Source organism: Odocoileus virginianus, chromosome 26 (genome assembly GCF_023699985.2).
Source record: "Odocoileus virginianus isolate 20LAN1187 ecotype Illinois chromosome 26, Ovbor_1.2, whole genome shotgun sequence".
Lineage (NCBI taxonomy): Eukaryota > Metazoa > Chordata > Mammalia > Artiodactyla > Cervidae > Odocoileus > Odocoileus virginianus.
Genome location: NC_069699.1, coordinates 34,013,466 through 34,041,340, shown reverse-complemented (window position 1 = coordinate 34,041,340; position 27,875 = coordinate 34,013,466). Strand labels below are relative to the sequence as shown.

The 27,875-nt window shown below is 43.1% G+C and overlaps 1 protein-coding gene across 4 annotated transcripts in view; it reads right to left on the bottom strand.

Moving 5' to 3' along the window:
- Positions 1 to 27,875, bottom strand: part of PRICKLE2 (prickle planar cell polarity protein 2) — a 338,795-nt gene that overhangs the window by 139,954 nt on the left and 170,966 nt on the right. The window contains exons 1-2 of one of the 4 annotated variants that reach the window (XM_070455729.1): positions 9,475 to 9,527; positions 8,599 to 8,711 (exon numbers count right to left, since the gene is read on the bottom strand). The exons of 2 other annotated variants lie outside the window; for them this stretch is intronic. The gene's annotated coding sequence lies outside the window, so the exon portion shown is untranslated. Of the gene's footprint in view, positions 1 to 8,598; positions 8,794 to 9,474; positions 9,528 to 27,875 lie in introns of those variants that run through there. One more of the 4 variants, XM_070455730.1, reaches the window with a different exon arrangement.

Genomic DNA, 27,875 nt, shown 5'->3' with positions numbered 1-27,875 from the left:
AACCTGGGTATCCTGCGTCTCCTGCACTGCAGGTGGATTCTTTACCTGCTGAGCCACTGGGGAGTCCTTTATTTACTTAAATTGACAATAAATGTGCATTCATATACATACATGCATATGTACATACATACGTGGGTGTGTGTATATTTTAACACCCACAGGCTTTCAGTGCTTTATCTTACAGAGATGCCCTAACATCTCAGTTATTTCTAAGGCTTTGGTACCACAATGGTAAGAAGCCTGGTTTAGGATTCTGGGATGGGGCTCCTGTCCTAGATTTGACCTTGAAGCTATAACTTGAGCCAGACTAGGACCTGCTCAGAGAATCCACCTGTGTTCAACTACAGAAACCATTCCTCCATTCCCTGCCTCCCAGGATGGCTGTGCCAACAAAGCCAGCAGTACTGCCTGGCAAAGTAGTATAAAACAGCCTACAAGTCAGCAGTGTCAAGCATGCCTTCGGGACTGGCCAAGCAGGGAAAAGATACTGATTTTGTTTTGTTTTGCTTGGATATCTCCCTAAATCAAATTGGCTAATTCTCCATGGCATTAGTCCTCTCACTACCCACCTCACACCCTATGAGTGAGAGTGGAAAAAAAGCCCTCCACATACATTATTTTGCTCAGATCAGCTAACTGGTTCTTTGGGAAGCTCAGCATGCCAAATGTGACTTCCAATCCTCTTTTTTCTTTTCTGTCTGTTGCCTAATGGATCAGAGGTCTTATTTAGAGCTTCCTACCCTCATTCAGTTTTCCTTCCTCCTCCTTCCATCCTCACACTGACCTAAATAAATAAATAATGTGCACAGGACGATAATGATCTTTTCTTTAAGAAGGAAAAGGGCATATTTAATGTCACCTTCTCAACAGTCTATCTGAAACCTTACATTTTACCTTAAAGTTACATGAACCCAGCACTACATTTGTCAAATATACATTTTTCTCTGAGGCCTTTCCATCAAGGAAATTCCTCTACCTTACCACCCCTGCCTCTTCAACATGCACTCTTTTCCCCTCCCCTGTCTAGTCCAGAAAAAGCTCTTTTGACAGAAAATACATAAATCTTTAACTTATCTGAGCGGAATGTTTGCACAAAGAATCAGGGGTTTCTTTGATTGGTTACACAAGTTAATTTTCCATTTACATTATAGAGCAACAATTTATTCTACAATAAAACTAGCCAACCCTGCGAGTCCAGTGCAGTCGACACTTGGCTGGGGGCCAAGATTCCTGGGCTCTCTCCCTCCCACCACCCCGCCTCCTGCGGCCACGCGGGGCCACCGTGACCTTACAGCCGCCTCCCTTCGGGTGCGTTTCGCCTACCCCGTCTCCTGTGTGTGGAAGACACCGAGCACCAGTCCATGAACGACAGTCTGTGGGTCCTGCCAGCATTACTGGCAGAGCCAAGAGCATACCTGGCCATCTGTACAAGCGCTGGATGCCTGAGGTATTTATAAAAGGAAAGAGAGGACGATGAGAGATGTCTGGGATGATTAACTAGGCACTCACTGTGTCCCAGTCATTCCAAGATAGGGAAGGAGTATCTCCACTTGAGGGATGAGAAACATGAGGTTTAATAGTATAAACGATGGCCCCAAAGAAAACCAGAAAGCGGTAGGACAGGGATTGGAACCTAGGTCTGTCTTGTACCAAAGTCAGAGGCTCTTAAATACAGAGATGTTCTGCGATGCACTTGTGTACTCAACTCTAAAAATAGAGGTGCCATCCATTAATATGGATAGGCACTTTTCACCTATCTCCTGTGACAGCTGGTGAAGAGGACATTCCTAGGCTTGGCCTAGAGCAGGGTTTCTTGACCTTGGCCATACGGACAATTTTTGCTAGATAAACCTTTGCTGTGAGGGTCTGAGCTTCCCACTGGACAGTGTTGATTCACAACCCTGAATTTCACCCAGTAGATGCCAGTAGCACTGTTCTTCCTACCGGTGATAACTGTCCATGTCTCCAGACATTACCAGAGGGGGGCCCTTAGGGAACTGCTGGTCGAGGAGTAGTTTAGAAACCCTAACTTGCAACCAATTATTACTACCTCCTTGGAGGCCACAGACAGTAAAGGTTAAGAGCACAAATTCTGGTATTAAACATGCCCGAGTCAGCATCTCAGCTTTGCCACTAAGTAGTTTTATGGACTAAGAACTATTTCACCTCTTTTGAGCCTTTCTGTGTAAAATGGAGGCAGATGATAATATTCTGAGGATTAACTGAGAAAATGCAGAGGAAGCCCTCAGGACAGTGCCTGACACAGGAACAGTGCAATAATGTTAGCTATGAGTATTATAATTAAGAAAAACCATGTGGCTCACCAGTCAGAATGATCATCATTAAAAAATCTACAAACAATAAATGCTGGAGAGGCTATGGAGAAAAGGGAGACCTCCTACATTGTTGGTGAGAATGTAAATTGCTACAATCACTATGGAGAACAATATGGAGATTCCTTAACAAACTAGAAATAGAACTACTATAAGATCCAGCAATCCCACTCCTGGGCATATATCCAGAAACAACCATAATTAGAAAGGGTACATGCATCCCAATGTTCACTGTAGCACTATTTACAACAGCCAGGACATGGAAAGCAACATAAATGCCCACTAGCAGAATAATGAATAAAGAAGACGTTGTACATATATCCAATGGAATATTACATAGCCATAAAAAGGAAGGAAATAATACTACTGCCAGCAATATGGATGGGCCTGGGCATTATCATACTAAGTGAAGGAAGTCAGACAGGGAAAGACAAATATATGATAGCATATATTTATGGAATGTGGAATCTAATTTTTTAAAAATGATACCAGTGAAGTCATTTACAAAACAGAAACAGATGTACAGATATCAAAAACAAACTTATGGGCACTAAGGGGAAACATGGGGGTAGAGATAAATCCGGAGTCTCGGATGAACATATACACCCTACTACATAAGAAACAGTCAGTCAACAAAGACCTACTGTATGGCACAAGGAACTCTATATGCAATATTCTGTGACAGCCTGTAAGAGAGAAGAATCTGGGAAAGAAGGAATATGTTTACATGTCTATGTGAATCACAGTACTATACACCTGAAACTAATACAACATTGTAAATCAACCCTACTCCAATAAAATTAAAACACGAAAGAAAAGAAAAACGCATGTGGGAAGGGGGCAAACTGAATCTGCTCATCTCACAGGTGAGCAAACTGAGGCTCCAGAATAAGAGGTGTTGTGATTAGGACCTAGTTTACTTCTTTAAAAATTACACAGTTTTGGCCCTTGCACCAGTTGCGCCGCACCCCACATGCTTGCAAGCCCTGTGCTTAACAGCTTCCTGACTGAAGAAGAGCCTGCAGTTAAGTGACAGAGACTTCAGTGGCTTAGCAGATAGGGAGGATCTTACAAGTCTTAAGCACAGTCCTAGAACAACACCCACTGTGCGCTGAAAACAACAGGCAAGACATAGCAGGAGGTTACCAGGTATAGTGGGAACTGAGAAGTATAATCAGGCTCTGCGATTAAGGGGGAAGGTCACTCAGGTGGGTAGAGGACAGGTGAGGCAGGGACTGGTAGACCAGGAGGTACATAGAGGGCAAGAGAACCGCCATCCTGGATGGCTGATCATACAGCACCCAGTGCCTTTCAACATTTCTGCCTCATAAAATTGCATCTTCGAGTCTCCTATTGCTGTATGTTCTTCCTGGACTATCCATTTTCTTTCATCTTATAATTGTTAGTATTCCCATTGGTAGCAGCCAAATAGTGGAAAGAGCAAATTAAATTTTTTAGGAAAGTACCTACCATCCATTTATTTGATGGATCAATCAAAGATAGAAGAAAAATAAACAGGAGAAAAAGAAGTGCTAATGTGCCTGAAATCCCAGCAGTGGCTCACAGAGACCCTTCCAACATTTGGGAAGTTAACAGTATTTTGGCCTTGGTATCTTGCTGAAATCAACTCTGGTCATGGAATGCCTCATGCTGTTTGATTTTGCTCAGTGAAAGCATTTACTCTACCACTTGGTAACCACAGCTAGAAACCGGGATCTCAGTTCAAGTGGGAAAACGCCATCTCTATACACTCCAATTTGTATACTTATTTGTACCCTGTCATCTTAGGGGAAGTTATGAGATGAGTTAGCTGGCAGAGGGAGTCATGGAGTAAGTAAGGTAATAATTAGACTCGCACTTGAAAGAGCTGGGGTAATTATCTAGTCATATTTAGAAAGGAGCTCTCTCTGGCTGGGGCTGCCATTTAATTACCATGGATTTAGTGGATATGTGCTGGACATTTTGATACGACCACTAGATGATGACAACGAAAGAAAAAACCATTTGACATCTTGGAGGGGCGGGCGGCAGGCTTCACTGATAGCTCAATTGGTAAAGAATATGCCTGCAATGCAGAAGATCCTGGTTCGATTCCTGGGTCAGGAAGATCTGCTGGGTAGGCTCCAGTATTCTTAGGCTTCCCTTGCAGTACAGCTGGTAAATTCTGGCCTGGAGAATTCAATGAACTGTATAGTGCATGGAGTCGCAAAGAGTCGGACACGACTAAGCAACTTTCACTTTCAGTCTAGAGGACGAAAGAGTGAATGGGTAGGGTATGCGTGTGTGTGTGTGTGTGTGTATGTGTGTGTGAGAGAGAGAGAGAAAATAATTCTTATACACGCCTTCAACAAACCACAATTTAGCATAATCTAAGCCTCATTTGGTCACCAGGTTTACAGGTTTACTACAGCTCGTTAGAGACAGAAAATAGAAAGATATAATTGCATAAATAATATACATATATGACTACACTAAGATTGCCTGTAGACCAATGGTTCTCAACCAGTATGTTACAGAATACAATAGTATATTTTGAATCCTTCCAAACTGCACTGCCAAATTTTGATCAGTATAAATTATTTTTGTAATCAATGATGTATGCAACAACATTGATATTCAGCCTAAAATCTGTGGAATTAACTTATTTAGCCATTCGGTATCAATGGGTGAATTATTACTAATAAGGATGAAGAAGCACAGGACAATTTCAAGCCAAGTTTTCTGAAAGAAAAATTGTGTGTTCACTGAGCAGATGACATAGGAAATTCTTCTTTCAATTTTCCAAAGCTCGCTTTAAAAAGAAAAAAAAAAAAAAAGGTTGAATTCTAGTCCCTTAAAATGTCCTGCCAAAAATTCTAGTATTTTAAAGTGTTTCATAACAAAAAGGATTAAATGGGTAGATGAAGAAGAACAGGAAAGCGGCCTCTGGGGGTATACTGGATTTCTCAGTCCAGGAAAATCTGGTAAATAATGGATCAGAAACCTTTGGAGTCAAGGCTACATAAATGCTACTGGCTTTCACCTCTACCCACCAGCTTTCCACTTTTCAAAAAAGTTTATTTCACAAAAGTGTAGTTGATTTACAATGTGCTAATTTCTACTGCACAGTGAAGTGACTCAGTTATACATATATATTTTTCATATTATTTTCCATTATGGTCTATTGCAGCATATTGAAAACAGTTCCTTATGTTACACAGTAGGACTCTGTGTTTATTCATTCTCTGCATAATAGTTTATATCCATCTTTCCACTGTTAGTGCATTCAAAATACTCAGAAACTCTGGTTTTACATGTTGATTGCTGCTTCTGTTTGGACTGAGAATCCACATTCATAACAACAGTAGATCTTAAAGAAAAGTGAGGACCCTGAATGGATAATGTGTGTCCAAGTAGACTTTAGGAGGATCTAGTGAGTATTTCCAGGGTTTTCAGTGAGGTGACAGAACTGTTCCGGCAACTAGGCCAGTGATTTAAATCCAGACAGCCATAGGGGAGATTACTCTTTGGGTTCCAATGGATGATTTCGGAAAAGGCTCAAATTCACTGTAACTGACAGCTCAGCATTTTCCAACTAAAGATTCTATGGTTTGAAATTCATAGCTCTCAAGCATAGAAGAAAGCAGGGATGAAAGGACCAGGTATCTGAAAAGTCATGTGCTCTTGTTTTGCCAATAAACCCTCTGTTTCTGCAAAGATGAGTTTTTCTCTTTTAAGTTCATTGGGATTTTTATATTGTTAGGTTTCTCCTGACTATCAATTAAGAACTAAATTCCTCGAATACTGTTGGTGGGAATGTAACTGGTACAGCCACTATGGAAAAGATTATGGAGATTCTTAAAAAACTAAAAATAGAACTACCATGTGATCTGGTAGTCCAATTCCTCTGCCTATACCTGGAAGAGATCAAAATTTTAATTTGAAAAGATACATGCATCCCCAATGTTCACAGCAGCACTATAGACAATATCCAAGATACAGAAGTAATCTAAACGTCCACTGACAGAGGAATGGATACAGACGTGAAACACACAGAGGCTACAATATCACTCAGTGATAAAAAAAGGACGAAATAATGCTATTTGCAGCAACATGGATGGACCTAGAGATTATCATACTAAGTGAAATCAGACAGAGAAAGGCAAATATCTGATACACATGTGGAATCTAAAAAAATGATACAAATGAACTCATTTACAAAATAGAAATAGATTCACAGACACAGAGAACAAAATTATGGTTATCAAAGGGGAAAGAGAAATTAATTCTTAATTAGGAATTTGGGATTAACAGATAGTAACCTAGATAGCATATTAAAAAGCAGAGACATTACTTTGCCAACAAAGGTCCATCTAGTCAAGGCTATGGTTTTTCCAGTGGTCATGTATGGATGTGAGAGTTGGACTGTGAAGAAAGCTGAGTGCCGAAAAATTGATGCTTTTGAACTGTGGTGTTGGAGAAGACTCTTGAGGGTCCCTTGGACTGCAGGGAGATCCAACCAGTCCATCCTAAAGGAGATCAGTCCTGGGTGTTCTTTGGAAGGACTGATGCTGAAGCTGAAACTCCAGTACTTTGGCCACCTCATGCGAAGAGTTGACTCATTGGAAAAGACTCTGATGCTGGGAGGGATTGGGGACAGGAGGAGAAGGGGACAACAGAGGATGAGATGGCTGGGTGGCATCACCGACTCCATGGACATGAGTTTAAGTAAATTCCAGGAGTTGGTGATGGACAGGGAGGCCTGGCGTGCTGCAGTCCATGGGGTCGCAAAGAGTTGGACAGGACTGAGCGACTGAACTGACTGACTGACTGACTGACTGACAGTATATAAAAAAGATAAACAACAAAGACCTACTATATAGCACTGGGAACTAATTCAGTATCTCTTAATAATCTACAATGGAAAAGCATCTGAAAAAGGAGATGCATGTATAGCTGAATCATGCTGCTATACAACTGAAACACTGTAAATCAACTATACTTCAATTAAAAAAAAAATCCCTCCTGTGTGCACGCCTTTTCCTCGGAAAACCTCATTGCCATAGCCATCATTTTAAAACTTATCTGAGGGATCTTAGCGATGCTACTAAAATCAGAGCTCTGGTGTTGGACAGGACTTTAGCTATCATCTCAGGTAACCCTGGCCCAACCTACAGCCCCTACATCGCCACCATTTAACATTAGAATAACATTCTCTTTTCTCTCTTACTGATCTTGTTTCTCCATTTGATAACAATTGTGGTCTGGGCTCAACTTAGATCACTGGTTCTAAAATTTTCATGTGCAACAGAATCACCTGGAAGGCTTGTTAAGCAGAGACTGCTAGGTCCCCACACCCAGAGTTTCTGCTTGGCAATGGGTCTCGGGTGGGCACAGCCTGAGAATTTGCATTGCTAACCAGTTCCCAGGTGCTGATAAGGCTGATAAGGTGATCTGAGGATCAGATTTTGAGAACCACTATATCAGATGTGTAAACACGAGAAGCAAAGGCTTTCCTAAAGAGTTAAGCCCAGTTCACAGCTAGTGGTCTGGCTCTCCCATTTGATACCTCTGCCTTGATTTCAACATTCATTTCAATCAAGTTTTAGATAGACAATACGTTCACAAACTTCTCAGGTTTCCCTGCCCCTTGGATGCAGCGAGGAGTTCCAGGCAAGAAGAGAGGAAGATTCATCCACATGGTTAATTCCAGAGTTTACCAATATTTATTCAGAGAGAGGTCTTCAAGGCTCAATCAGAAGTTCATTTAAAAAAAAAAAAAAGAAATCACATATTTGAACATCTCATTTTGTATATGAAAATCCTAAAAGCAAAACAGATCATGTGACTAGTCTAAAGCAAGAGTGCTAGTTAGGAGGAACTGGAAGAGCTGCACTGAAAATCTAGGATTTTTGAATAGTCAGTTTCCAGTCAGAATCCTTCTCAAGCAGGCCAGGTTCCCTGATTAGATGATACATTTTAATCATCTGTATTATATTTTCTTCCTCATTTAAACAGAAAGCTCCTAAAATATAGTTTAATAATTACAGCTCTTACTATGCATACATTTTAATATGTATAAGACACAAGTGAGGTTTTTTTTTTTTGAAGCCATATCATCCTATTTATATTACCTTGCCATGTGATTTATAGGCTACAGAGTACCTTTAAGCATTCTGGTTTAAAAACAGCAGTGCTTTAAAATGATTATTATCTTCAGGGAATAAAGACTTTTTATTTTACAATCTTTTTTTGTCTTGCATCACATATAGCCTTCTGTACTTACTGAATCAGGCTTTAATTGTAGGTGGATCCTTCTGATTCCATTGTTTAGCTGTGCAAAATTCTGCAGCAATTAGAAGCAAGGCATAAAGTTCTTTCTTCTTACTAAATAAGACACTATTTCAAAAGAAAAAGTGCACAGATTGAAGTACTGTAGGTCATAAGTTAAGTAACCTGGGCCATAACCATGACACAGGATAAAATGAACTATTGTCCCCCTAAAGTTCCTTTAGCAGTGTGTTGAGAGACAAAGACTTCACATGAGATAGGCCTTCTGGTGTGGGATACCACTGAGCTGACAACTCAAACTGATTCTTAATTAAGAAAATTAATTTAATTAGGAGTTACAGCATGGAATTTCATTTTCTAATGGGCCTCCAACACAAGTGGCTGTGTAAAATCATTTTGAGATCAAAGTGACTTTGGGTCTGGACTGGTTTTCACCAGCCTGTCACCAATGAGAAGTCAGCTACTCATTCTTTAGTTGGGTCAGGAAAACCAACAGCCTTCCTGTGGTCTGCACATGTTAATTTGTAAAACTTGAAAGCCCCAACCATCCTCTATAAAACTTATGTAACTGAAACTTTATTCATTGAAAAATTTAGAAACAGAAAGCTGTGCACATAATACTTCTTTTTTTAAAAAAGGCGGCCCACCCTCTCACCAGATGAAAATTAAAATTCACACTAGAAATAATTCACTTAACATCAGTTAATTTTCATGAGTCATTCCTACTAACTTCTTGCTAATGATCTGTCTTGGCAGAACACTGCTTCACCCAACTCCGCTTCCATTTCCCTTATTCGTTTCAATGAAAGCATTTAATAATGGCCAAATGGCAAATAATTAGGCAAAAAAAGAAAAAAAAACAAAACCTTACCAGTCAACTCCAAAGGAAAATTACCCGTCTTCTCCAATAAGTTTCCAGTCACAAAGGACCAGGAAGATGTTAATTAATGTGCAACCAGCAAGAGGGTGTGGGGACACCCACACATTCAGGCTAATAATTAAAGTCCGTTGTCACATAAACAGCAAAAGGTCAGCCTCTCTAGCTGTCAGGCAGGTGGAGACTTGAACCACAGATCAATCACCATTCACATCAAAGAAGTGAGAGGTGAAGCCAATGAGACAAATCCAGCTGGAAAACCTCAGCCCTTCACTTGGATAATGCATCTCCCTTTTTAAAAAACCTTACTCACTCCCACTGTTCCATATGGCAAAATGTAGCAAATCTTTTATCCCGATGGGCTCTCTTAGAAAACAGAATCAAACAATTAACAGCAAACTTCTTAGACACCCTAACAACACACTACCTTGGCTAGTAACTCAACATAAGTGAAGCTGAGTTGAGAATTTAACTCTTCAGGGAAGTTATTTTTTGATTCCTCATCCAAAGCAGTCATTTCTGACTGATTAAAAAGGAAACTCTTCTGATATACAAACACATGAGATTTTTTCCTCAATATGATTTACTACCTTTAAAACACTGATAATCTTTACACTATCTCTAAGATAATATAAATACAGTAACAATCTGAGAAAAAATTAGCTAAATAGTAGCTGTACTAACTGGAGTACTAGTCATGGGCCTGTCAAATGAAGGCTCAGTGTGAAGATTATTTGCAAGAAACTGTACAACTTAACCATTCTTAACCTCAAGGCTCAACCCCCAACTGCAGCAAAGTTATACAGTGAATGCCTTCATGACTACACAGCCCTTCCCCCCTTTTTCTTGAACCCCACAGCTCATCCACTCTGTTCCATTCCTAGAACATTCTGTTGTCCAGGTCTGAATCACACTCCCATCTTTTAGGTAATATTTTTCTACTTTCAGTCTTGTACTATTTATGTTACTATCACCCACATTCTAATGGATGCTCCTTGAGGGCAGAAGAGATTCCCTAATAGCTCAGTTGGTAAAGAATCTGCCTGCAATGCAGAAGACCCAGGTTCGATTCCTGGGTCAGGAAGATCCGCTGGAGAAGGGACAGGCTACCCACTCCAGTATTCCCTGGTAGCTCAGCTGGTAAAGAATCAGCCTGCAATGTGGGAGACCTGGGTTTGATCCCTGGGTTGGGAAGATCCCCTGCAGAAGGGAAAGGCTTCCCACTCCAGTATTCTGGCCTAGAAAATTCCACAGACTCTATAGTCAATGGGGTTGCAAACAGTTGGACACGACTGAGCGCCTTTCACTTGAGGGCAGAAACTGTTCTGTGGAACACTGATTGTAGCAAGGCTCCCTGCCCAAAGAGGCTCTCCACTGGAATGAGTAAACTCATGACATGCGGCTCTGATTTCAATGCTTCCAGCCCCTGGGTGAGATGGGAGTTTTCCCATCCATTTTCCTGAAAGGAAAACAGAACCTTAAAACATGTAAGGACTTGGACTTGCTCAAGGTCTGAAAACTTTTAAAGAGCAACGGCCAGGGTTCAATTCTGCTTCTCTTCCCCACCGCTTTTACCTTCCAACCATGGTGTCACCAAACAGCAAGTACTATGAAAGGCCACCAGAGCCAGCTTGTTACTGGGTCTGCATTACCAATCACCTAATGGAACTATATTCTTGCAAGGGTATTTCCATTTCTCAACTACTGATATTTTGGGCCAAATAATTCCTTCTTGTGGGGGGTTGTCCTGTATGCTTTTAGATGTCTGGCAGTATCCCTGGCCTCTCCCCACCAGGTGCCAGGCATCCCTCCTCCCAAGTATGAACATCAAAAATATGTAAGGACTTGACTCACATTCCCTGAGTGAGGACAAGAGGGTCACATTGGTCTAGAAGCACTGAACTGTACAGCCACGTTTACCTTCTTTGTAGGTGGCCCGTGACCTAGACCGACCAACCAGATGATTCCACACTGTTCTCTCTTGCCCTTAATTAGCATGTGAGGGTACACGTCATCAAGCCAAGGGCCAATCAGTATTTTGGGTTTTTTGGTGTGGAGGATACTGATAAAGACACTGGAAGAGTGAGAAAGCCTCATCCTGAAATACCTGCATTCTTGGTTCTGAAGCTGCCAGTGGTCATCTGAGGTGGTGGGCAGAAAAGAAATGAAGCCAATACACAGGAGTGCAAACACGAGACGAGAGGGCCACCACGAAGCCTGGTGACAGCACTGGTCCAGTGGCGCCTGAAACCAGCCCTACCCCTCAGTATTCCCATTTCCATGAGCCAGGAACCCCCCTCCTGGTTTATACTGGTTTGACTTGAGATTTTGAACTCTGCAACCCAGAAAGGCCTGATTTATCAAAGACTAGGAGGCCTATTATGGGTTTCCCTTGTAGCAGAGAGAAAGCCCACATCCTTTCCCAGGTCATCAAGGTCTTACACGCTGTGGCACCTCCCCTGCCCCAGCTCGCCCATAGCCGTGATCCAGCCCCAGGGTTCTCCTCCTCCCTGGAGTTCCCTGACATAGCAGACACGCCATGGGTGTTTCAAGTCTGTGCCTTGGACGCTCCACCAGTATCAGTGAGCCTCATTTCCTCCGAGTCCATATTCCGCTCTCCTTTTCTAGCAGGAGAAAAGCAGCCGTAAGCTCCCCTTAACACTTCTGTCCAGAGGCAGAGTCCACTTTGCACACAGGGCAGAGAAGTGTGACGAGCCGTCAGAAACTGGGACTTGCTCGCATCTGGGTGTCTGTTACCCACGGCTGGCGAGCCTGAAGCTTTCCATCTCCAGGTCTGCGTCTGGACCCTTCACCCAGGTTGGGTTTTCTTTTGCTGCATAGCAACCCAGTTATTGGAGAAGGAAATGACAACCCACTCCAGTATTCTTGCCTGGAGAATCCCAGGGACAGGGGAGCCTGATGGGCTGCCGTCTATGGGGTCGCACAGTCGGACATGATTGAAGTGACTTAGCAGCAGCAACCCAGGTACATTTGGATATTTTAACTCATAACATTTCCCATCCAGTGTGTCCACACTCCACAAATTTTTCTTAGCTCCTAACACACACCAGGCTCTGCTCGAGGGTCTTGGGACACATAGATGAACATGACAGACATATTCCTCTGCCCTGCACTAAGGATGGGGGCCTCGCCACTTTGCACACAGACATGATTTATTGCCTGTCTGGTCTGACCTTCCTATGGGTGAACTCACATTTTAATGGAACACACTGGAGACATTATAGCAAAGAGTTTAAGAATGCATTTGAGTCAACCCAAGATGATCTCAGTATTAACAATAACCATAGGCATAGCCTGCACTCAAGCCAACATTCTTCCCTCACTTCCAGTACGCGCCTTCCTTTCTTTGGAATCTGACAGGCCTCATTCAGGCTTGGCTCCACCACTGACCTTGTGACCCTGAACAAATTATTGATCGCTGTGAGCTTCTATTCCTCCCCTGTAAATGCATGGTATCAGTAATTTCCTACCTTGTAAGGCTGTTGGGAGGAATAAATGAAGCGTTTCATGCAGGAAATAACAAAAGGAAAAATACAAGGCAATCAAAAGATGGGGACAGACTCTGAATCAAAAAAGCCTATGAAAACGACCTCCCCCACCACCTTTCTCTCCCAGGAAGGTTCATACTTGGTCATCATCAACTATGCCCACCCACTGCAACCACATACTGGAGGGAACAGCTGGAAGTGTGCCCCCTCCCCAGCCACGGGTTGCCTGGCTGGAGAAAATTGAGCATGAGATTAGAACCCTTTCAGCTGATATGGTAACAGAGAGGTGGGTGCCACTCTGCATCATCTCAGTACTGATCTTGTGCCTCTAAGAGAACATTTCCTCTGTGACACAATTGGTCTATTTGCTGGCCATCTGCTGGTCTATTTGAAACAGTTTTCAAGTGGCAGGAGCTTTTCTCTGTACTTTGTACAATCCCCTTCTTTGCCAAGCCAGAAGGCAGCCTGCATAATGGGGGGAACATTGGCACAGGAGTCGGGGAATTCACATTAGAGAATTGGCTCCATACCTCCACAAGTCTTTGCCTTCCTCTGAAGACTCTTGAGCATCCATTGGACTGTAAGGAGATCAAACCAGTCCATCCTAAAGGAGATCAGTCCTTAATATTCATTGGAAGGACTGATGCTGAAACTGAAGCTCCAATACTTTGGCCATCTGATGCAAAGAACTGACTCATTGGAAAAGACTCTGATGCTGGAAAAGATTGAAGGCAGGAGGAGAAAGGGACGACAGAAGAGGAGATGGTTGGATGGCATCACCGACTCAATGGACATGAGTTTGAGCAAGCTCTGGGAGGTGGTGATGGATGGGGAAGCCTGGTGTGCGGCAGTCCATGGGGTCACAGAGTCAAACACAACTGAGTGACTGAACTGACTGACTGGGACTTGGTTCCCTCAGGGGAAAAACCTCAGTGGATTAGACCAGGGGTCAACAAACTTAAAATAATGGCTCAGCGAGAAAATATTTTAGGCTTTGAGGGCCATGTAGTTCATAGAGTCTCTGTCGCAACTACTCAACTGTCCCTGCAGTATGACAAAAGCCATAGATGATACATACATGAAAGGGCATGGATGTGTTCCAAGAAAATTTTATTTAAAAAACAACAACAAAAAAGCTGCAGGCTAGATTTGGCCAGAGGGCCAGAATATGCAAACCCCTAGATTAAATGACCTCTTTTTCACACTTTCCAGTTTGGATTTCCATATTTTAATTATTCAAGATGCATCTCCCATCTGGCGTTACAGAAAGTTCAAAAGTTAGACAGTTCTAGGTTGAAATGAAAAGTTCAAGAAATAATAATAAAGGTATCAGTTATGAAGTAATTGCTAAGCACCAAGTATTCCACAAATGGCTTTATGTGCATTATCTCATTTTGTCCTCCAAGCCATTTGCTGATGTAGATACTATAATTAGTCCACATTATAGGTAAAGAAACTGAAACTTCAATGGTGCAAGGAACCCAGTGAACATCATAAAAACGAGAAGTTGCAGAGCTGGGATCTGAAGTGTTATTTGACTCCAAAGTTCTTGCCTCAAACTACTGAATTTTTGGATTATTACAAAGTTATTCAGAGTCCTACCCACACTGGTCTCTTCACCCTCACCCTGGTTATTCTTCTGTGAACCCTCCAGAAGTTCACAGGAGAAACCCCGTCCTTGCATGCCACATAAATTAAAAGACGGGCCTAAAAATAACATAAGAGTTCACAACGCTAGATGACAAATTGCTTTTTAATGCATAATAATTGACTCCTTGACCAGCTCAAGACCTCTAGGGGGCTGGAGTACCTACAACATGCCTTATTTGGAAGGTGAACAAATGCTGGACCCGCTGATGAGAGATCTGCAGTCTATCACCCAGGAGGACGCAGCTCCGTTTGAAGAATCCTTTCAACTGAGGAGGAGGAAAAAAAGCAGCAAGGATCTACATCTTACCATGGTTTATTAGTTTAACTACACTCAATATCTTGTAATAACCTAACCTATAAGGGAAAGCAATCTGAAAAAGGATATATATATATATATATATATATGTATACCTACGTATAACTGAAATCACTGTGCTGTACACCTAACATTGTAAATCATGTACTCCAACAAAACACAAATAAGTAAGAAACAGTCAAAAACAAAATTCTCCAGAAACAGTGGCCTTGAGAAAAAAAACTGAAGGGTAACTTGAAATGTGCATCAGTGAGGCTGGCTGGTCTCACAGGAGGCGTTTCAAGGTGGGGCACCCGATGCGCCCTCAGTGCCTGGCCATCTCACTCTCTGCAACTTCCACAGAGTCTCCTCGAGCAACCTGCAATGATTAACAGCATCTCTCTGGGGCCCTGAGATGGACAGAGGCTCCTGATCACAGGGGTGTAGGCTGTGGTGCAATCAGTGCTCCCATCTCTGGCTTGGCCATAGACTACTGCATTCTCCGGAGAGTCCCAGAGTCCACAGTAGACACAGCGAAAATGTTAATGCAACAATCCACTAAACACATAATGGTCTCTCCTTAGCTTGCTGATGCGATTACGCAGGAGCCTTATTACTAAAACCTACTTCCACCTCCTCTTTAACTGATGAGATGTATCCCTTCACTCTAACACATAGGTTTAGACTCACCTGAGTCATGAACACAGTACAGTGAGGAACAAACCATTTGATACCAGACCATCAACACTTAATGCAAGTCACCTACTTGGAGAGAGCCTTTGCCCCTGTCCCCTAGTGTGACAGACCACCCTGAAACACAGCAAGACAAGAAGTCACCTTAGGAATATGGATCAGCTATTTCTAGGGTGGAGGAAGGAGGAAGGAAGGTGCGCAGGAAGACGGCACTAGATCCACTTCTCACCTCCTAACCAACCAGGGCTAGTTGTTATTATTACAGTATATTATATAATATCTTTGTTGTTGTTTAGTCACTATGTGACACTCTTTTGCAACCCCATGGACTATAGCTCACCAAGTTCCTCTGTCTATGGGATTTTCCAGGCAAGAATACTGGAATGGGTTGCGCTTTCCTTCTCCAGGGAATCTTCCCAACCCAGGGGTTGAACCCGCACCTTCTGCATTGGCAGGCAGATTCTTTACCACTGGGCCACCAGGGAAGCCCAGCATACTATCTTTGGCCAACAATAATTTGTCTCAGCAGATTTCATCCTTCCCACCCACATGGCCCTAATCATTTTTTGAGTCCAGATCAAATGTCACCTCCTCTGGGAAGCTTTCCTTATACCTCCCAAGTCAAAATGAATCACTCCTCCCCTTGTAATTCCATGAGCTCTGTTGAAGCTATTACAGCTTTTATCTCATAGGGTGCCTTCAGTATTATAATCAGGAACAACAGAATTGAAAGTGAAATCTCAAGTCTAAATGCCTAGGTTACTAGCTGTGTGGTCTTAGATAAGATTATTTAAGCTCTCAATACTGTATTTACTCATCTTTAAAATGGAGATGATGATGGTACCCCAAAGGACTACTGTGACAATAAGTGAGAGAAATGATCTGGCATTTGGCAAGCACTCAAATATACTAGGCCCTGTTGGCCCAGATGGTAAACAATCTGTCTGCAATGCAGGGAACCCGGGTTCAATCCCTAGCTCAGGAAGATCCCCTGGAGGAGGAAACGGCAACCTACTCAAGTATTTTTGCCTGGGAAATCCAATGGACAGGGGAGCCTGGTAGGCTACAGTTCATGGGGTCAGAGAGTCGGATACAACTTAGTGATTAACACACTTAAGCACTCAAATGCTCTCTCTCAGCTGGATACCCATATCTTTATCTATATCTACATACTACCAATATATGCATATACACATATTTATATATGTATACATACATAAATATGTAGACACAAAAATACGAAGTTTCAGATTCCTTCTACATATGTAGTATGAAGTACGCAGTATGAAGTTTATGTTGTATGTGGAAAGTATCTGAAACTTCATACATAGCTTCCCACTCACCATGAGAAGTTGTGAACCTGTTGGCTAAATTCTCAGCCAGAGCAGTGAGAAGGGTCACTTTAAGGAGCCACAAATCCAGGCACTGTTTCCTCACTGCCACGTCCTTGCTTTCACGCAGTGGGGTAGGTCGGTGGGCTTACAGCAAGGTCTGCCAGGGTCCTCTCTGGGTGCATGCCTCAGTGGGTTGGTCGCTGCTCTTGCTTCCTGTTCTCTGTGATGGACAGACGGTTTGGTAGAATCTCCAGATATGCACTCACGTTTAGGGTGAGGTAGGAGGCTGGGTTTAGGCTTCAACTACAGCCATGTGACCTGGTCCAGCCTTCACAGGGCTCTCCACTGAAGGATGACGGTCATCATTTTTCCTTATAGGTGCCCCGGGAATGTCTTTGGAAGGAGCAAGGGTACAAATCACCCATCACCTCAGTCCTAAACTCGTGCATGTGTTCCTCCCGGCAAAGCTTAAGGGCAGACACAGGAGGGGGAGAAGTGAAGGGGAGGCTGGGCTGACCCCGTTCAAATCCAGTCTGCTCCCACAAGACCTTGGGGAAGACGCTCATCTCTCCAATGCTCTCTTCTGGCCTGTTATATACACTCGCCCCAGCCTCTCTCCTGCCCCCTCCAGAACAGGACTGCAACCATTGTCTATGCACATTAACAGCTTGAGGAGACACTACCCTGTCCCGCCTCTTCTGCAGAGCTGTGTGGTCACATGACCACGTTCTGGCCAAGAAGATGACAGTGGGCTTGGGTGGGACTTGGAGAATCTCCTTAAAATACAGTAGATGCGGGAGGGAGGGGGGATAAATTAGGAACTCTGGATTCACTACTACATATAATACAGACAGCCAGCAAGGACCTACTGCATAGCACAGGGAGCCATACTCAGTATTTTATAATAATCTCTGATGGAAAACAATCTGGAAAAGAATGTATGTTTGTAAGTGTGTGTATAACTGAATCGCTTTGCTGTACAACTGAAACTAACATAATGTTCTAAATTAACTATACTTCAAAGAAAAGCCCCAAGAGATTAAAAAAAGAAAAAGGAGATAGTCTCTTTCTCTCCCTTTGTGTTTTGCTGTCTGGAATACAGATGTGGTGCAGCAGCTGGGACAGCGGAATGACCCTGAGGAACAGAAACATATCCTGAGGTTAGCAGGGCTGGAAAAGAGAAGCCTAGGTCTCTTTGACATAGTGAAACTCCCAGACCAGCCCTGTACATCCATCTCTATAAACTCCTTCCACGGGGAGAGAAACACATGCCAACTAATCTATGCCACTGGTAAGGTTTTCTTGGTCCTGTGCAGATCAACTTCATCATTACTGATAAATAAAGCTCAGTAATAATGTAAATAGAACTATACCCTGCAGGCCAAATCCAGTCTACCACCTGTTTTTGTGTGGCTCAGGAGTTAAGAATGATTTTTAGAGATGAATATTTGCAATCGATCTGAGAGGAAATGATAACTCTAATCCCCACCAGCTCAAAAAAGAATTCTATCCTTTTCATTAGTACACCTGTATTATGAAAAAGTTTTACTCATCTGTTATCATATTTTGAATTTTTCAATAAAAAATGTAGTGGAAATCTGCTTTTTCATTACTTAAGTACCTACAAACTGTCCTTGATTTTGCCTTGTCCTGCAAAATGTAAAATATTTACTATCTGTCTCTTTACAGAAAACATCTGTTGACCAAAGATATAGACAAGTTCTAAATACACTGCTAATCTTATAGAAAATGCTCAATAAGTGACAGCTATTATTATAGTTAAATCTCCTAAAAAGCTTGGCACTGAAGTTACTCTATTATTTGTTCCTTTTCACAAGATATTATAGCCCTGTGGAAAAGTATGGCTTAATTCTTTGTTGACTTAGTAAAAAAAAATCTTCCAGTTAACCTCACCCTTCCCAAGCATCTCCAATTTCTTTGATACTTCTTGGTCACCAGGCAATAAAAAATAAACATAACAAGCATAACAAAGATACAGTATATTGTTTCCCACTCCACCAGTCATAGACATGTATCTTTAAGGCCACCTAACCAAAAAAGGGACACAGTGAGTAACACAAAGGGATAAGACAAGGCTAATTTCATTGACATCTCTCTAGAATGTTTTGGTAACTGGGCCTGCTATCCTTCCTACATTTCCCCACCTAACTCCAGATGTGACTGGTGTAACTTGCCCATCTGGTGCCAATAAATGGAACCTTGGGCAAAGTCACATGTATGATTCCGCCATTCGCCACATGGTAGTAATGCTTCAATCGTGACCAGATTCAATCTGGGCATTAGGAAGAGCCTTTCGCGGAGCAGTTAAGGAGCAGTTCAGACATGAGCTCCAACCTTCTCCAACGAAAGGAAAACTACATGGCTGAGTTAAACTGGCATCTCCCAGCCTTTCTAGGCAATGGTGCCAAGTTTCTGGCTCATGCACACATTGCTGAGCCAGCCTGTGTCCGCTCCTTTCTCCACCCTTCTAGCCCCGACCTTCAGCTGGACACGCTCTAATCTCTAAGAGTTTGAGTTGTTTCAAATACCAGGCTTGGGAGTATGAAATGAAGGTGCAGGACAAGTGCAGCGGAGGCTCCAGATGGGGAAGAAAGGGACTCACATGGCCCTCACTGGGAAGAAAGGGCTTGGCGCTGAGTAGCTGAATGAGGTGGCCCTGAGTGGGATGCTGGGAGACAGAGCCTTGTCTCTGGCTGGGTGTTGACTCTTTCGAATTACCACATCCAGGCTCAGCCCCCTGGAAGGCAGGCCAAGAGAAAGCACTCTGGAAAGTGTGGGGGTTCAAAAGATTTCAACACATCAAGGAAAGAGAGGCTTCGCCAACAGCTTAGGAGGTGCTGGGTAAGCCCGGGAAAGGGATCAGCTCTTTTAGATCACCCGTGACCCCTGGTTATGAGTTATTCATGTTGCAAAGAATCTGAGGCAGGCAGTTGGAATGGGAGATGGGGGAGACAGTTTCTGAGTAACAGTTATCATGTATTTTGTCTCAGCACTAAATGTTCCCCAGGAGGATATATCTGAATGTCTCTTGCAGCATTCTCTGTAATAGCCTCTAACTAAAAACCAACCAAATGCCCACGGGGAGGCGGGGGGAATGGAATGGATATATTATGATTTACTTAAAAACAGAATTCTATACAATTATAATGAATGATCTACAACCACATACAACAAAACGACTGAATCTCACTAACAGAATGTTGAACGGAAAAAATCCAGGTACAAAAAAAGTATGATTCCATTAGAGTCAAGTACAAAAACAGGCAAAACCTAGCACGCTGGAAAGAAGGTAGGGGTCAGTGGCAAGAGGACGGCAGGAGGGGCCACTCTGGGGTGATGTTTTATTCTTAATCGGTGTGCTGGTGACAGGGCTGTGTTCCCTTTATAAGATAGGATATGTTCATTTGAAAAGATTCAAAACATATAATGTGACCTCTAACAGATAGGGGATCATAGTTTGCCAGTTTTGAAAGAAGCCCTGGATATTTCAGGGATGAGACACCCACATAAATTCATTTGACCATAAGGTTCAAAGAGAAGGGATACAATAATAATGTTAGTAGCTGTAACAATAGCAAATGTATATAATTATAGTAATAATGTTTACTCAATGTTCACCTGTGCCAAACACTGTACAAGTATTATTTAATTTCTATAATAAAACTATAAAGTATATGCAATGACATCCCATTTTACAGTGGAGGAAACTGAGGTTCTGAGGGGTAAAGACATACACCCTGACCTGATTTAAGCATATGGATGGGGTGCAAGTCAGGGAAAGCTCTTGGCAAAATGAGACCTGGATTCAGGTCTCCTGACTTTTGAGTCAACATGCCCCTGGAGGGTTGAAAACTGCCCCCCTAAAAATATGTCCATGTCTTAGGTGCTAGAACCTGTGAATGCTACCTTATTTGGAAAAAGGGTCCTTGCAGATTTAACTAAATGAGGATTTTGAAAGGAGAAAATTATCCCAGCTCATCTGGTTGGGTCCTAGATGATACTGTGTACGTGTCCTCATTAGAGAAAGGCAGAGAGAGATTTAACACACGCTTAGAAGAGAAGACAATGTGAAGATGGAAGCAGATATTACAGTGATGTGGCCACAAACCAAGGAACACCAAGGGCAGCTGGCAGTGTCAGGACCTGGGAGAGGCAAAGAATGAATTCTCTCCCAGAGCCTCTGGAGGGAGTATGGCCCTGCCAACACATCGGTTTTCAAACATCTGACCTCCAGAACAATGAGAGGATAAACTGCTGCTTTAAGCCAGGCAATTTACGGAAATTTGGTAAAGCAGCCATAGAAAATGAACATACTCTGCCTTAACTAAGCATTCATACACCATCGTGTAAACAATATTTTATAAGATGGCCACAGGAGTCCCTGAGAAGTATCCTGGGATCACACAGGGTTGGGAATTAACCTCAGACAGGTTTCTTTACACTTGGACTTCTCAAGACCTTTAGTATGTTTGTTGTGCTTTATGTTTTCTGGAGAAGGGGATACAGTGATGCAGAAGTTTCCAAACTTCACAGGAAGATCCCAGCGAGCAGTCCTAGGGAAGATCTGCAGTATGCCATGCTGACAACACCGATGATACCCACGAGGGGACAAAGGCCTAAAAAATTAAGAGTTATTACTTTGCCAAGTTCATGATTACTTTTTTAAAGCCTCCCAAGCACAGAGGATGAGATGGTTGGATGGCATCACTGACTCAGTGGACAGGAGTTTGAGCAAACTCCAAGGAGACAATGCAGCTCGGGGAAGCCCGGTGAGCTGCAGTCCATGGAGTCGCAAAGAGATGGACACAACTCAGTGACTGAACAGCAACAACCACCACAGCATAGTAGTTATCAGATCAAGAGCTGGACTGGATGACCTCCACAGGGCCTTCAAAATCTAACAATTCTTTATGTGTAAGACCAGACATGGTTCTTGCCTATGGCAGACATTGCTAATCAATCACAGCACAATCCGCCAAGTTCTGATAGGGTCCCCTAGTCCTTAACCAGAGCTCCAGGCAAATAAGATCTATGTACTGTTCCTGTCCTAGTAACTCAATAGACAATCCAAATAAACAAACCACAGCTTGTGGGTTTTCAGAAACATCTGTGTTATTTTCTTCTTGCCCCAAAAGGACGTTCTCATGCCCACCAATATTTATTGACTTCCCCCCTCCACCTCCATTTCTAGGATGCACAACCTTTGCTCTGATTTTTAAACTAGAACTCCAGCAACGATGGTGAGAGCCTTTGGAAGCAGGGAGGGGAGGGTTTGGGGCACTCTACATGCAGTCTAATCTTTATTCTCTGCGCATAATTTTCTCCAACAAATTAAAATATACATGCATTTACTGCCCTCTGAGTTCCAAAGCCATTCATGGAAACTGCAGTTGATTTTTTAAATCTTTGCATCCTGAGTGAAATCCCAGAGCAGCAGCTGCATCTGATCAAACTTTCCCAGCAGGAAAGTTCAGAAGCTCGGGGTCTTCAAAGAAAACCATTAGCTGGGGATGCAATTTTAGAAGGTGATGAAACATGGATGCCTCACTCCTACTGGAAGAACACCTTTCTTAGTGGGGTATACAGACTTCCACAAGGGGTAACTATCACTGACCTTCTTTTATAATTTAAAAAAGAAATCTGAAAATAAGAAACATTAAGTACATGGAATCAATGAGGCTATGAAGCTTATCAGTCATACCTCCATCCCCTAAAAGGAAGAAGGAGTTGAGAACAGTAATAAAAATATTCTTAATTTAACAATCTACATTAAGTACTTGAACAATCTATTTTAAGTAACAATTTTCTTGCAGTTTCTGTGTCAGACCCTGAGCAAGGCCATGGTTAGGCAGCTCTGTGAGCCCCTACAAGGTGGTGCGAATTATACACTGAGGATGGACATTGAGTAACACAGTTTCTGCCAGTCAAGGATTTAGGGAAAGGCAGACAGTAGTCACCAAGAAAAATAAATATTTTATACCTTGAGAAATGCTCTGGACAAAAAGAAAGAACATGACATGGCAAAGAGAAACACAGTGAGTTGCAGGGTGGGAGTAGTAAAGCAAAGCCAGGTAGGAAGTCATCTTGGCAGAATGACATTTAAGCTGAGGATGTTGATGATGAGAAGCTGCCAGCCAGGCCAAGTTCTAGAGGAAGGGCATTCCAAGCAGGAAGAAGAGCAAGTACAAAGGCCCACAGGCAGGCAGGACCTTGGATGTGAAAGGCCAGAGGGGCTGGAGCATGGGGATGACTGTTTGGGGAGGAAGGTGTCCTCGCAGAGGCAGACTAGGGTCAGGCTTTGCTAAGACTGTGAGGGAGAGGGAGGCATCTCAAAGTTCGTGGTAAAGTGTTTGGATTTTGTCCTTATTGGATGGGAAGCTGATGGAAGCTATTACACGCGGGAAGGGTGGGAACTGATTTAAGCTTTAAAATCAGTAGGTATTTGGGAAGGTTACTGAGTAATCAAAGTGAGAAACAATGGTCGCCTATATAAAGTTGTGCCTGTAGAGATGGTGAGCGGTGTTCTATTGGGGATAAACATCTTTTCTGTCATATTGCTTACTGAGGTGTAGTTTACCTACAGCAAAACACGTATCTTCTATGCAGAGTCTGATTCATTTTGACAGATGCCTATACCCATGAAACCCACACTCTACCAAGGACGTAAAGCAGTTTTTGTACCCAAGGAAGTGACTTCTAGTTCCCTTTCCATCAGGCTTCCCTCATCTTCTCCCATGTCCAATGTGGCATCTGTTTTTGAGGGAGAGGTGAAAAGACTCGTTTTCACTAGACTGGACATGGGAGTGTGTGAAAAGAGAAAGATCAAAGATGCTGAAAGTTTGTAGCTCAAACAACTGGGTGGCTGGAGGTCACCACTGGCTGCCCTGGTAAAGGCTCAGGGAGAATACATCTCCAGTTGTGCTCTCACACTTCAGGTTCAAGAAGATCACTGAACACTTAATGAAGATGCTCAGAAAAGAGTTGTACAAGTAAGTCTGGAGCTCAGGAGAGAGGTCCAGGCTGAAGACCTAAGTCATCGCAGGAAGCCATGGACTGGATGATGTCAGCAAGGGAGCAAATAAAGACGAAAGGGAGAGAACGAGAAGAGGATAGGAGCAGTTCAGGAGAAAGAGCAGCAAAGAAAACTGAGGCAAGAGGTAGATGCCGCAAGTAGGATACAGGAGTCTGCTGAAGGAAGCGGAAAACCACGGAAGGAGGGAATGATGCCCTCACGCAAACGTTCCTGGCCAGTGGAAGGTGATCCCTGCATCTATTAGTTTATTTACCCTACAGAGTACCCAAAACTCTGTAACGCAGGTCTCACTATTACAGAAAGTCCTGTACATATGAACATTCAAGTTGCGAACTTTCAAACATGTGAACATGTGCTGCGTCAACATCAGGCATGAGTGAAATTGCAGCTGGCCCTCTGTCCCCTATTGTTAATGACCCTTCAACACTACCATCTCCCAGCTCGTCTCCCTCTTCCCATCAGTAACTCTTCTTGCCTGTTCACTCCATGCCAGCCCCGTACACCAGTTGTTACTACTGTGCTTTTCAAGTGACTGTACTGCATGATTAAAAATTTCTTAATGTTTCTGTCTGTTTGCTTTTTTATGTATTATTTGTGTGAAAAGTATTGCAAACCTACTACTACGATATAGCCAATTGTGTTAGTTGGGTACCTAGGTTAACTTTGTTGGACTTCTGAACAAACTGGACTTAGGAATGCAGTCTTGGAAGGGAACTCATCGGTATCTAGGGGACTTTCTGTATTCCCATTTCACACAGAAGGAAAGTGAGATTCAGAAAGGGAGTGACTTGTCTCAGTTCAATTCAGTTGCTCTGTCGTGTCCGACTCTTTGTACCCCATGGACTGCAGCATGCCAGGCCTCTCTATCCTCACCAACTCTCGGAGCTTACTCAAATACATGTCCATTGAGTCAGTGATGCCATCCAACTATCTCATCTTTTGTCATCCCCTTCTCCTCCTGCCTTCAATCATTCCCAGCATCAGGGTCTTTCAAATGAGTCAGTTCTTTGCATCAGGTGGCCAAAGTATTGGGGTTTCACCTTCAGCATCAGTCCTTCCAATGAATATTCAGGACTGATTTCCTTTAGGATGCACTGGTTGGATCTCCTTGCAGTCCAAGGGACTCTCAAGAGTCTTCTCCAACACCACCATTGTTCAAAGGCATCAATTCTTTCCCATCTCTTGGAAGAATTTTCCAGTTTGTTGTGATCTGCACAGTCAAAGGATTTGGCATAGTCAATAAATCAGATTTTTTTCTGGAATTCTTGGTTTTTTGATGATCCAATGGATGTTGGCAATTTGATCTTTGGTTCCTCTGCCTTTTCTCAATCCAGTTTGAACATCTGGAAGTTCACGGTTCACGTACTGTTGAAGCCTGGCTTGGAGAATTTTCAGCATTACTTTGCTAGTGTGTGAGATGAGTGCAATTGTGTGGTAGTTTGAGCATTCTTTGGCATTGCCTTTCCTTGGGATTGGAATGAAAACGGACCTTTTCCAGTCCCATGGCCACTGCTGAGTTTTCCAAATTTGCTGGCATACTGAGTGCAGCACTTTCACAGCATCATCTTTCAGGATTTGAAATAGCTCAACTGGAATCCATCACCTCCACTAGCTTTGTTCGTAGTGATGCTTCCTAAGGCCCACTTGACTTCACACTCCAGGATGTCTGACTCTAGGTGAGTGATCACAGCATCATGATTATCTGGGTTGTGAAGATCTTTTGCGTATAGTTCTTCTGTGTATTCTTGCCACCTCTTCTTAATATCTTCTGCTTCTGTTAGGTCTATACCATTTCTGTCCTTTATTGTGCCCATCTTTGCATGAAATGTTCCCTTGGTATTTCTAATTTTCTTGAAGAGATTTCTAGTCTTTCCCATTCTATTGTTTTCCTCTATTTCTTTGCACTGATCACTGAGGAAGGCTTTCTTATCTCTTCTGGTTATTCTTTGGAACTCTGCATTCAAATGGGTATACCTTTCCTGACTTGTCTAAAGGCTACTAAAAAGAATAGCTGACATCCTGATGTGTAACAGATTTGCCCCAAGTGCATTTGCAGTATGTTTGGGAGTCAGGCTACAAAAGGGGTTCTGGGGTCACATTAGCAGGGAAGGTACAAAGTGAAGCGAAGTGAAGTCGCTCAGTTGTGTCCAAGTCTTTGCGATCCCACGGACTGCACAGTCCATGGAATTCTCTAAGCCAGAATACTGGAGTGGGTAGCCTTTCCCTTCTCCAGGGGATCTTCCCAACCCAGGGATCAAACCCAGGTCTCCTGCATTGCAGGTGGATTCTTTACCAATGGAGCTATAAGTGAAGGTGCAAAGTCATAGTTAAAACCGGTTTCCCTATCCAGGGTTCAGAGCCTTGAATATGCTAGTATGAATTGTGATGCCTCAGAAGAGAGTTATAGGGTATTGTGTCTTCCAAATACACATAGAACCATGTTTTTGCTTTCTTGTTTAGAAGAACCATTCGCCATACAGGTGTTTCCTAGGACACTGTAGGGGAACCACTGCTAGAAGGCAACGGGATCATGGCTTCAAAATGTGTCTGAACAAAGTCTGAAGTGTTCTCACAGACGTTCTGTCACTAGTAGCCAAAGGAGAAAGGGTTGACATGAACATTCCATTTTACAGATAATGGAGGCAAAGTGCATGAGGTTAAGTGGTTTGCCCTGTATCACAGTCCTGCAGCAATTAAGCAAGTGGAAATCAGCCCCGGTCCTTGAGCCCAGGGGCAAGAGAAATCAGGTCAGGTCAGGCCGAGGGGGAATCAAGTAGAAGATGGAAAATGAGGCTCCTCCTCGCCTCTGCTCCTTTCTTTACAACCTTCCCTTGGTATTTGCTTTCTGCAGGAATCTATTTGAGGGGAGGGGGTTAGTTTATGCAAAAGATGGAGGAAAAAGAAGGGTTCCGTGTGGGCTCAGCTTACAGGCACTAGGAAAAGGCTTCAGCCCTGCTGGGCGTGTGAACTGTGAACAGTCTTATGGGAAGGGCCTGAAGGAAGTGTCTGGAAAGAAAGGAGAGACACTGGGGACTGGAGAAGGAGCCCTGAAGGACACAGAGGTGCTTTAAGGATCCCAAAAGCTGCGGGGCTGAAAAGCACTTCACCTCCAAAGTACTCAATCTGACCTTCCGTTGTCTCGGCCCAGCAGTTAGAGAACTGATGGCAAATGAGCCAGACGCTCCTCCACGGTGAACATGAGTCCCTACACCCCATGCAGCCTCCCGACATTTGGCCACAAGAGGCCCTTGTGGACTGCAGCCACCCGGCACAACCTCTGATGTCCTGGCAGGAAAGGGTGTGGCGCAGAGTCGGGGGAGGAGTCACCAGGTCCAAACCGTTAAGATCGGCGTGAGCTCCAAGGACACGGAGTTTGGACAGTCACAGGTTTTAAGTCCCACGTGGTAGCTGTGTGGCCCAGGGGAGTTACTGAACCTCTCTGAGCCTATGCTTCCTCCTCTGTGAAACAGAGATGATAACCGCATCTACTTTGCCGGGCTTACTGTCAAGATTTCAGAGGATAATAAATGAAAAGCCAAGTGTGTCCCCAGGCAGAGTCCAAGGACGCACCTGAGATGCTTCTTAAAACACAGATTTCTAGGTCATTCCTGAGACCCTGAGAAACAGACTCTCTGAAGGGTATTCTCATGCATTAGACTGTCTAAGAAAGCTTGGAAAGACATGGTATTCTGTGCTTGGCAAAGACTCAGCAAGATAACAGCTACTGATTGCCATCATCAATTTTAACATGTTAATATGAGACCTTTTCTCTAGGCTACACAACCGAGGTTCAAAATCAGACTTTATCTGAAATCTAACTCAATTGATAATCATTAATCCTCAAAAACCTAAAGAAAGCC